General features: G+C 47.5%; 1 protein-coding gene across 1 annotated transcript in view; it reads right to left on the reverse strand.

Annotated features, from left to right (window-relative positions):
* The window catches only part of RAD21 (RAD21 cohesin complex component), a 35,589-nt gene extending 25,929 nt beyond the window's left edge, over positions 1-9,660 (reverse strand). Inside the window, exon 1 of the mRNA XM_024211567.3 lies at positions 9,544-9,660. The gene's annotated coding sequence lies outside the window, so the exon portion shown is untranslated. The remainder of the gene's footprint in view (positions 1-9,543) is intronic.
* Positions 9,661-10,776: the final 1,116 nt, after the last annotated feature.

Consider the following 10,776-nt stretch of genomic DNA (forward strand, 5'->3'; position numbering starts at 1 on the left):
TGCAGGCTTCCTGTGATTCCAGGCCAGGTTTAAATCTGCGGTCCCAAAGGTTAATAGAAGTGCAATGTCTAAACTGCAAATAAACTGCAGCTGGCCTGTGCCAGCTGAATCAGGTTCACTGGGCTCAAACTGCAGGAATGTTTCATTGCAGTGTAGACTTCCTGGCTAAGGCTGCGTCCCAAGCTCTGGGACCCTCCCACCATGCAAGGTCCTCGAGTCCAGGCTCCAGCCTGAGTCCAGAAGTCTACACTGCAATTAAACAGCCCCTGACAACATCCACGGGTATTTAATTGCAGTGGAGACATACCCTTACATTCTTTCAGTTACTCCACAGTTGTGCAATATTCTGCAACCAGATCTCAACATGCCCACTCATGTAATTTGGTTTATATTTATCTGAATATGCGTTTTATTAGCCCTATAGTATTACCATAGTACAAACAAGCTCCAGTCATGAACTGGGATCCCACTGTGCTAGACACTGTACAAACAGAACAAAAAAAACCCCAAGAACGCCAAAGCAGTTCGTGCCCCAAAGACCTTACAGCATAGGTATAAGACAAGAGACAGATGGATACAGGCAGATAAATGGGGGAGTACAAGGAAACAATGTGACAATATAGGTCAGCATTACAGGTAGCGTCTCAGCACATTGGCAGCGTAACCATAGTTAATTTTTTTGTAGGATCCTGGAAAAAGTTTTAAAGTAGTATAATGAGTTAAGTTTTACAGATGTTTATAGGGAGCTCCTCCAAAGCATGAGGGGCTGCATTAAAAAAGCACTCCTTTGAAGATTAAGAAGTGGGTGATGGAGGTTAGCATTACAAGCTGTTCAGAGGCAGGACTCAACCCTTAAGAGTGAATGAGAGATTATAGCTAGGGTGGGGACAGGACTCAAAGGGCCTTGAATGTGAAGGCAAGTAGCTTATGTTTGATGTGATAAGAGAAGGGAGAGCCGGTGAGGGATTCAGAGAGAGGGGGTGATGTAATCAAGCAATGTGCTATGAGAACGATTTTTGCAGTAGCAATCTGAATGGATATGAGCGGGGCAAATTTGCATTTGTCAAGGCTAGAGAAAAGGATGTTGCACTAATTGGGAAATGAGATGATGAGAGCTTGGATGAGAGTTTTAGCAGCGTGGATGAAAGAAAAGGCCAAATCTTGGAGATTGTATGCAGTGTGATAGACCCAGACCAGTTGGGAACAGCAGAGTAGCAGAAGGGAGATATACTGGTCACTGGATAAGTAGTTTTCTGTTCCCTGAGTGACCAGAGCAGGGGCTGCTCCAGGCTAATAGACCACCTGACTCCAATTAACCTAAGAGTCAGGTGAGGCAGTTAAGCACCTGACTCTAATTAAGGCCCCTTTGATGCTATAAAAGGGCTCACTCCAGTCAAGCCAGGGAGCAGAAGTGAGTGTGAGGAGCTGGGAGCAAGAGGCACAAGGAGCTGAGAGTGAGAGGGTGTGCTGCTGGAGGACTGAGGAGCACAAGTGTGATCAGACATCAGGAGGAAGGTCCGGTGGTGAGGACAAAGAAGGTGTTGGGAGGAGGCCATGGGGAAGTAGCCCAGGGAGTTGTAGCTGTCATGCAGCTGTTACAGGAGGCACTATAGACAGCTGCAGTCCACAGGGCCCTGGGCTGGAACCCGGAGTAGAGGGCGGGCCCGGGTTCCCCCCATACCTCCCAACTCCTGATCAAACACAGGAGGAATTGACCTGGACTATAGCTTCTACCAGAGGGGAAGGTCTCTGGACTGTTTCCTGACCCACAGGGTGGATCTGTAAAGCGAGCAAATCCGCCAATAAGCGCAGGACCCACCAAGGTAGAGGAGGAACTTTGTCACAGCAGGAAGAATTGGCAAGAGTTAGACAGATCCTGAATGTAAGATCTCACAGAGGACTGAGTTGAAGAGGGCAGCCAAGTTACTGGCCTGAGTGACAGGAAAGATGGTGGTATTGTTCACAATGATAGAAAAGGGAGGGGAGGGGAAGGTGAAGAGCTCACTTTCAGCCATGTTGAGCTTGTTGTTTGGCTCGAAAGATAGGCCTGGAGTAGAGGAAGATCTGAGAGTCACCAGAAATAGTTGTGGTACAGCAGTGGTCCCCAACCTTCTTTGTCTGGCAGCTGCCAGACGACGAGCCACGGAGGACCGTGGCGGCGGACGAGCATCCGCCAACGAGCGGCAACGTCAATAGGCGTCGCCGCCAAAATGCCACCGAGAAGCAGCGTCATCCAGAGACATCGCTGCCGAAATGCCTTTTGGCGGCATTTTGGAGGCGATGACTCGGCTGCTGCTCGTCCGCCGGCCAGCACTTAGATGGGGACCCCTGTGGTACAGTAACTCCTCACTTAAAGTTGTCCCGGTTAACATTGTTTCGTTGTTACCTTGCTGATCAATTAGATATCATGCTCATTTAAAGTTGTGCAATGCTCCCTTATAATGTCATTTGGCAGCCGCCTGCATTGTCCACTGCTTGCAGGAAGAACAGCCCGTTGTAGCTAGCTGGTGGGGGCTTGGAACCAGGGTGGACTGGCAGCCCTGCATCAGCTCCCCGCTCCCCTAAGTTCTCTGTGCGAGAGCCGCCCAGCAGGCTATCAATTGCCAGCAGTTCAGCTGTCCCTCCCCCCATTGCCATGTGCTGCTCCTGCCCTCTGCCTTGGAGCTGCTCCCAAGAGCCTCCTGCTTGCAGTGCAGGGGGGGAGAGAGGAGAGCTAATGTCAGGGTGTCCCCCTTTCCCCTGCACCCTACTTACTCCATCTCCATGGGGGGGACATGACAACACGACAGGGCTCAGGACCAAGGGAGCTTCCTGGGAGCAGCTGCTGTCTCAAATTGCTGATTAATTAACAAGGCAGCGTACTTAGAGGGTCAGCCTACTTAAAAGGACAATGCGCATCTCTCTCACACACAGGAGTGTGTGTGTCTGTCTGCTATGCTGTCTCCCCTCCCTCCATTGTGCTGCCTTGTAGCTGTGAGGCTACATTAACAACAATGGGTTAACCCTTGAGGGCTCAGCCAAAAGCTAGTTCATCATTTAACAGTAAGGCATTCCCTGGAAAATAGCCCACCCTCTTACTTCACCACCTCAACCAAGCTTCACAATCATCATCGCTGTGAACAGTATTAAATTGTTTGTTTAAAATTTATTTTGTGTGTGTGTGTATATCTATCTATCTATCTATCTTTTGTCTGGTGAAATTTTTTTTCCTGGAACCTGAAACCCACCCCCCCACCATTTACATTAATTCTTATGGGGAAATTGGATTCGCTTAACATTGTTCCTGAAAAATGCGACTTTAAGTGAAACTACTACAACATTAAGCGAGGAGTTACTGTAGTTGAATTTGTATCTGCAAATGAGATTACCCACAGTTAACGTGAAGAGGGAGAAGAGAAAGGAACCAAGGACAGAAATCTGTTGCACCCTCACTGAAAGCTGGAGGGGGGGGGGGGTGAGATGCGGAGGATCCTCCAAAAGACCTGCCAAAGGAGCAATTTTATGGGAATTACCCAGATCATCAAATGAAAGGGGACATTATAAATCAGAAACTGTATTTCTCGGTGCAATGGGTTTAAAAAAGTATTTCACAAATCTATGAGGTGGGTTTGTTGTACAACGCAATACACCTCTACCTTGATATAACACGAATTCGGATAGAATGCAGTAAAGCAGTGCTCCGGGGGGGGCAGGGCTGCGCACTCCGGTGGATCAAAGCAAGTTCGATATAACGCGGTTTCACCTATAACGCGGTAAGATTTTTTGGCTCCCAAGGACAGCGTTATATAGAGGTAGAGGTGTATTTCTCAAAAACATTAGGCATAAGAGAATGGAGAAGGAGTGAGGCATTAAAGCCATCAGCATTAAATCTCTGTCACAACCTTCCAACTCCAGTTGTAAAAACTGTTCTTTGATTTTTTGTGGATTGGCATAGTTATTAGATTTGACATGTTCACAATCAGTTCAAAATATATAGCTTGAACTTCAGGGAAAGAGCAATCATACTTGACTCAAACCTGAAAATATAATGAAGTCTTCCCATTAAACATGAAAAGCATTATGTGGACCAATAAGACACAGAAGCAACTGTATTCACTCCAGTTCCCTGACAGCACAGATAGCAGCTGCTAGCATGGACATATTGCCACTACTATCTTTCAGCAATATTGCTGCACTCGGTCTGCATGTTCCCCCATTAGAGCTACAAGAGGAAGTAACTTTCCCATGGTGACAGGAACACACAAACACTAAATGCTAAGGGGTAACAAAGTTAGTTCCTTGTGAGGACAAATCGTTTATTTCTTCTATTCTGGGAATATACATGGGCATGGGGGAGTGGGGGGAGGGGGGAGAGGAGAAGGGAGAGAGGAAGAAGTGCTCCCCAATGTGATAGGGAAAGGTTTAATCTTTCACACAAATACAGGTCACTAATACAACAAACAGGACTGGGAACCTATTACACTTTTGTTGTGGGGAAGATGGGGATAGGAAGCCCAAATGGTAAGTGGTCAGCATGCTGATGTTTCACAGGACTAGCATAGAGAATTGCTAAATCTATGCAAGGGTTACGGATAGCCTGAAACTCAAGGTCAATATTAGAGAAGAATGAGAGTTACTTGTTTCAAGTACACTTCTACCCAGATATAACGCGACCCGATATAACATGGGTTCGCATATAGCGCGGTAACCCCAGGGCTCTGGCACCGAGGGTCGGGCGGCGCTTTAAAGGGCCCGGGTCTCCGGCTGCTACGGGGAGCCCCGGGCCCTTTAAATCACTGCTGGAGCCCTGCCACCGCTACTCCGGAGCTGCGGCAGCGGGGCTCGGCCGGCGATTTAAAGGGCCCGGGCTCCCCCCAGCGGCCGGAGCCCGGGGCTCTTTAAATCACCGCTGGAGCTCTGCTGCCGCTACCCCAATATAACAGGGTTTCACCTATAACGCAGTAGGGATTTTTAGTTCCCAAGGACCGTGTTATATCGGGGTAGAGGTGTATTGAAAATCTTGAAAAGAGGAAATAAAGTAGAAGTAAATTGCTGCTGGCAGAGATTAGCAGTTTTCCTCCATATATTATGGACATGCTGCCACAGAAAGTTATACATATAAATAGAGGAAACAATTTAAAGAGTGATGTTACCACACTAAAAATAATTTAACAAATGCATTTATAAGTTACAACATCTTACATTAAAACATTAATTTCTATTTGCAATGTCTACTTTATGCAATGCGGTCTGCTTGAACTAATACCACAAGTCAGCATCACTTCTAAGTTCTAATGCACTATCCCAATACTGCAATGAGAATACATTCACATGCAGCTTGTACAAATTTTAAAAATACATTTCCAGTGGAATTATTACTGAAGTGCTCACCAACTTTTTTTTCTTGGACTCCCCATCTGGGGTGCACTAGTGCACAGGCACCACGCATGATCCTTTGCAGCATGGCAGCAACTGTTGCTGCCTTTTTCTCACACTTCTGTCCTCTCTCTTTTCAGTATATTTTCTTTCCCTTGTTTCTTTCTTGTTTTCTCTCCTTTACTTTTTTTTGTCTGACTCTTCTCTCCAGAAAAGTGCAGGCAGATGGTGGTGGGGAGAGCAATAGGACATTTGATACAACCCAAAGCTGAACTAACTGCTAGATGTGCAAAGAGAAGCTTAGGTTGGCATGGTACTCCCTGACTATACACCTGTGCATGTGAGTTGCTCCTGCAGCCAACAATATTAGGGCTCACAACAGATGCAGGAAGGGTAATTAATTACTTTCAAGTAGCCACCTGCCATTTTAACTAGAGAAGCAATGGATCAGATCTGAGATCCTACAACTTTCTTCTACACCGGGGTACTCAACCTTTTTCTTTCTGAGTCACCCCCCCCCCCATAAAAACTCCACAGCCCAGCTGTGCCACAACAACTGTTTTTCTGCATATAAAAGCCAGGGCTGATGTTAGGGGGTAGCAAGCAGGACAACTGCCCAGGGGCCCATGCCACAGGGGGCACTGTGAAGCTAAACTGCTCAGGCTTTGGCTTTAGCCCTGGGAGGGGATGCTTGGGGCACCAGGATGCAGTCCTGCATGGTAGGGCTTTGGCTTTTCTGCCCTGGGTCCTAGCAAGTCCCTGGTTGAGAACCACTGTTCTGCACAGTGATCTATTCTTCTGCCCAGCAATCCTATTGGGCACCTCACGGGCAGCCTCACTCACCTCAGATTGAGAAACTTTCTACTATGATCAAATTTTGACCCTGTCAAAAGATGTCCTTTTAAAAGGGACACCAAACTGAAGTTTAATCAACTTAAAATTATTTCAAATGCCAGTCATCCTTGAGCCCTCCTGCCTATTTGTGTTTTGACAGTCAAGCATTCCTATTTTGTTTAAAGTGTGTCTCTATGTTGTGTGGAAAGCCCAAAACAATCACAGGAAAATTGACTATACTAGGTCTGTACATTTGACCACACAGTGTATATAAAGTAAAACTGAAAAAAAGAATGTTGAAATTGCCATAGTGAATTAGACCCACGGTCCATCTACCCCAGCATCCTGTCTTGGACAATGGCCAGCACCAGATGTGTCTGAGGAAGGTGCAAGAAACCTCAGAATGGGCTGATGTGGGATAATCTGCCCCCCAGAAAGTCTCATCCTAATTCCCAGTCATTACAGACTGGATTAAACCTAAAGCATCAGGTTTTATATCCCTTCTAAAATGTATTAGCATTAAAGTATTGTAATTCTGGAAATACTTGTTAGCCATATAAGTGTCCAACAGCTCTTTGAATCTAGCTAAAAACTTGGGCTCTTCCACATTTTAATCATACACTGCATGAAAAATTCCTTTTATCAGTTTGAATCTGCCACCATGTTCCTTTTGTTCTTAGTTAAGAGAAAGGGAGAGACTAAGTTCCTGATCTACCTTCTCTATATCATTATTTGATATACTTTTTATCATGTTACATCACATTTGTCTCTTAAGGTAAAAAATCCCAATCTTTTCAGTCACTTCTCATACTATAATTTTTTCATACACCACATTCTTGCTGCCCTTCCCTTAGCCCCTTTCATTTTGCTATATCTTTTTTTGAGTCAGGTGACCTGCACATAATATTCCAGATGAGGGTATTCAATTGATTTACATAATAGCATAGTTTTAATATTATTCTCCATCCTGTTACTTGTGCACCTTAATGTCTTCTTTGCTTTTTTGACCACAGCTGCACACTGAGTAGGTCTTCACTCCCACAATGAGGCCCAGGCCTCTTTCCAGAGTTAAGTTAATTATCAGGCTAGTTCAAATTTCCCCCCATCAATGGACATTTCAGTGTTGGTAAAAGCAAAGTACTTAGTCCACCACAGTATCTGTCCATTTATCTAGCTTGGTTAGGTCCCTAAAGTTCCTCACAATCTTCTCTATACTTGACTAACTTAAATAACTTATCTGCCAATTTTCCCACCATACTCACTTTCTCTGATTGTCAGTATACTGGGTTCATTTTGTTTTAATTACTGTTTACAAATTCACAGCATGCCACATGCTTACAATGAGTCTTTAGAAAGTAAACTAAGGCCCCGATCCTACAAACACAGGTCAAGAAGACTACACACATTTGTGAAAGAGAGCATGTGTGTTTGCTGAATCCTGGCCAAAGAAACTACTGTAGAAATTTTGCAATATTCTTGCCCAAAAAGTGTTCAAATTCAACAAACAAGGTAACTTAATTTAAATGACACAGCAACCAAAATATTTTTTTTTAAAAAAAAAAAGGAAAATGTGACTCTTACAGCTGAACTTTGGCAGGCAGGGTGATTCTGGGGCAGGTTTCAGAAAAGCCAGAACGAATCACAAAATCATAGATTCTGACCTCCTGTACATCACAAATCATTAAGTTTCACCCGTATACCCCTATGTTGAGTCCAATGATTTCAGTTAAAAAAGATTTTAGTCCTCAGGAGGCTAAACTGTTGCGCACCATGAGTTGAGAACAACAGGGATCCCAAGATCTCTGTGATGGCAGAGAATCGCGAGTCTCTAAGGTGCCACAAGTACCCCTGTTCTTTATCCTAGCACACAGTCCATGCTTCCTCTCATGCTGCAGAGGAAAGTGAAAAAAATCCCATGGTCCCTGCCAATCTGATTTTGGGGAAAATTCCTTCCAAACACCAAATCTAGTGATCAGCTAGAGACTAGACCATAAGCATGTGAGCAAGATTCTCTGTACCATTTCCGAGCACCAGTCCACCCCAACTGGTAGTGGCAGAATGCTTCAGAGGAAGGTGAACCCAACCCCTCCACAATACAGTTGTAGAGGGAGAGGGAGAGGGTGTGTGTGTGTGTTCGTTCCTTCCTGACTTCTGCAGGAGGGAGAGGGAGAGGGAGTGTGTGTGTGTGTGTGTGTGTTCATTCCTTCCTGACTTCTGCAGGAGACCAGATGAAACCATGAAGACAGAATTAGATTACAGTCAGTACAGTACAGAACTACAAATATTATAAGCATGCAGAGGGAAATACAGGCAATCCTATTGTCCCAAAAACTTCTTTTAACTCTAAAAATCTAGCAAATGTAACATGGATATCCCTTTGATGCACCACTTAAACTAATCACTAGTTATTGCATGAACTATTGCTAGTAGAAAAACCCTAGATTATCCATCTCTACTAATATAGGACTGATCCAAACCCCCAAAAATATATTTTCTAGTATAAGTGGGTTCTCAAACTTTTCCCTTTCAGGTCCCGCCTTCTAAACCTTCACTTTCCACAACCCCAAAAGCAACCCCCCCATAAACCCAATCCCAGAGATTACACCGTTTCAGCAAAAGGCTCGCAAAATAGTGTCCCACATAATAGTCTATATGAATATAAATTAGTTGACCCGTACAGAGGGAAGCAAACATTGTTACTGAGTGCCTCTGATCGCTTTACATTTAAAAGCTCACGGCATTCAGACACGCACTGAACCCCCTTTCCCCCTGCACCAATCACCTGTCCGGTGCCCCGGACTGGACACGGCTCCGATGCCGGCAGCAGCCCCTCACCTCCAGCAGCTCAGGGCCGCACCCGAGGGGCTAGAAAGGGGGGACTTTGGGGCACGTCACCTTCGCTTACGGAGAAGTTTTGCAGCAGCCCCCCACAGCTGGCTCACGTCGAACTGCTCCGCGCTGCCTGCCCAGGGCTCCCTCACGGGCCTCACCCGTCTCCACCCGGCAGCGGGGCAAGCTCCTGGGGACAGTGGACTACAGAGCAGCCCTCCCGGCTCCCGCAGGCACTGGCCGCAGCACCCCGCGCGCCTCTGGGGAAGCGGCCCCAGAAGACACATTAAAGTCCCGCGACCCCCCACGTCTCTCTGCCTCCCGGACTCGGTTGGAGGATGCCCAGGAGTAGCGGGCCAGGGCTGCCCAGCCGCAGCATGGGGCGGCGAGGACTAGGCCTCTCCGCGTCCCGGAGGAAGCGCAGCGCTGAGCCCGGCCGCCCCCGCCCTTCGGACGGCTGCAGATCCCCCCGCGGGACGCGCTGCCTGCTCCGCCGGGGCGGGCGCAGCGAGGCCGGCTCCTTACCCCAAGTCTTGCGTGGCGGCAGGGGAGGCCAATGCAGCGGCTGGCGGGGCCGGGCTCGGTAACTACACCGCTCCGCCTCCTCCCCGATCCGAGCCACTCAAACAAACAAGATGGCGGCCGCAGCCCTTCCTGCCGCCCAAACCCGCCGTTCAAATCGGCAGGATGTTTACTGTTAAAATGCCCCCCTCCCGGCACAGGGACCAAACACGCATGCGCGGAACTGCAGCCACTATGACGATCAGGGCTCCGTGAGTGCAAGAAGATTCCAAATACGCATGCGCCCCAGCCCCTGCCTTCCGGTAGCCGAACGAAGAAAAGGGCGGGGCGTCGAAAGGTGCTGAAAAGGCGCATGCGTAACCGCTGAGACTCACAAGGCCCAACGAAAGCGGGCGGGGCTAGGGCCCGGAGCGTGGAGAACGAGCCAAGGAAGAGGAATTGCGCGTGGTCGCTGAGCCGGTGTGGTTGAAGCGGCTCGCCCGGAAAGGAAGAGGGCGGTGGTAGCGCCCCCTCTAGGGCAGGAGTGGCTAGCGCAGTTGCTGGGGTAGATAGCAGCAGGTCTGTGCCTAGGGAGCTGTATAGTTACAGCCCCTGGCATCAGGCTTGTGAAATACTGAGTCAGATGACAGCCCCCCCCCAGTGAGATTGGCGGCAAAATCATGAGATTAAAAAGCCCCCCATCAAATCATGTTTTTAGTCTCTTGACTTTGTACACCCCCTCCTCTGCCCACCTGCTAATTTCAGTCTGAAGAGTCAGCCTTTAGTGCACACACAAATACATGCCTCTCCCTAGTTTCTCAGATGGACAGTCCACTTACCCTCTCCTTGCTCTCTCCGCCTCCCCCCCTCCCCACAACAGGGGAACTGCCATCCATTTCCTATTACTATGGCCCTACCAAATCCATGGTCCATGTTTGGTAAATGTCACAGTCATAGCATTTTAAAAATCTTGAATTTCATGGTATCAGATATTTAAATATTAAATTTCACAGTGTTGTAACAAAGCAGGAATATGTATTTAAAAACAGCAAAATATGCACATGTATAGCACTTAAGTCAGCATTTCTCAGACTGGGGGTCCCAACTCAAGAGGGGAGTTGCAAGGCTATTGAAGGGAGGGCGCCGTATTGCTAACCTTACTTCTGCGCTGCTGCTGCCTTCAACGCTGCGTGCCTGGCCAGCAGCGCTGCTGTCAAGCCACCCAGTTCTGAAGGCAGTGCAGAAGTAAGGAATGGG

Source organism: Terrapene carolina, unplaced genomic scaffold (genome assembly GCF_002925995.2).
Source record: "Terrapene carolina triunguis isolate 2854851 unplaced genomic scaffold, T_m_triunguis-2.0 Scaffold58, whole genome shotgun sequence".
Taxonomy (NCBI): Eukaryota; Metazoa; Chordata; order Testudines; family Emydidae; genus Terrapene; species Terrapene triunguis.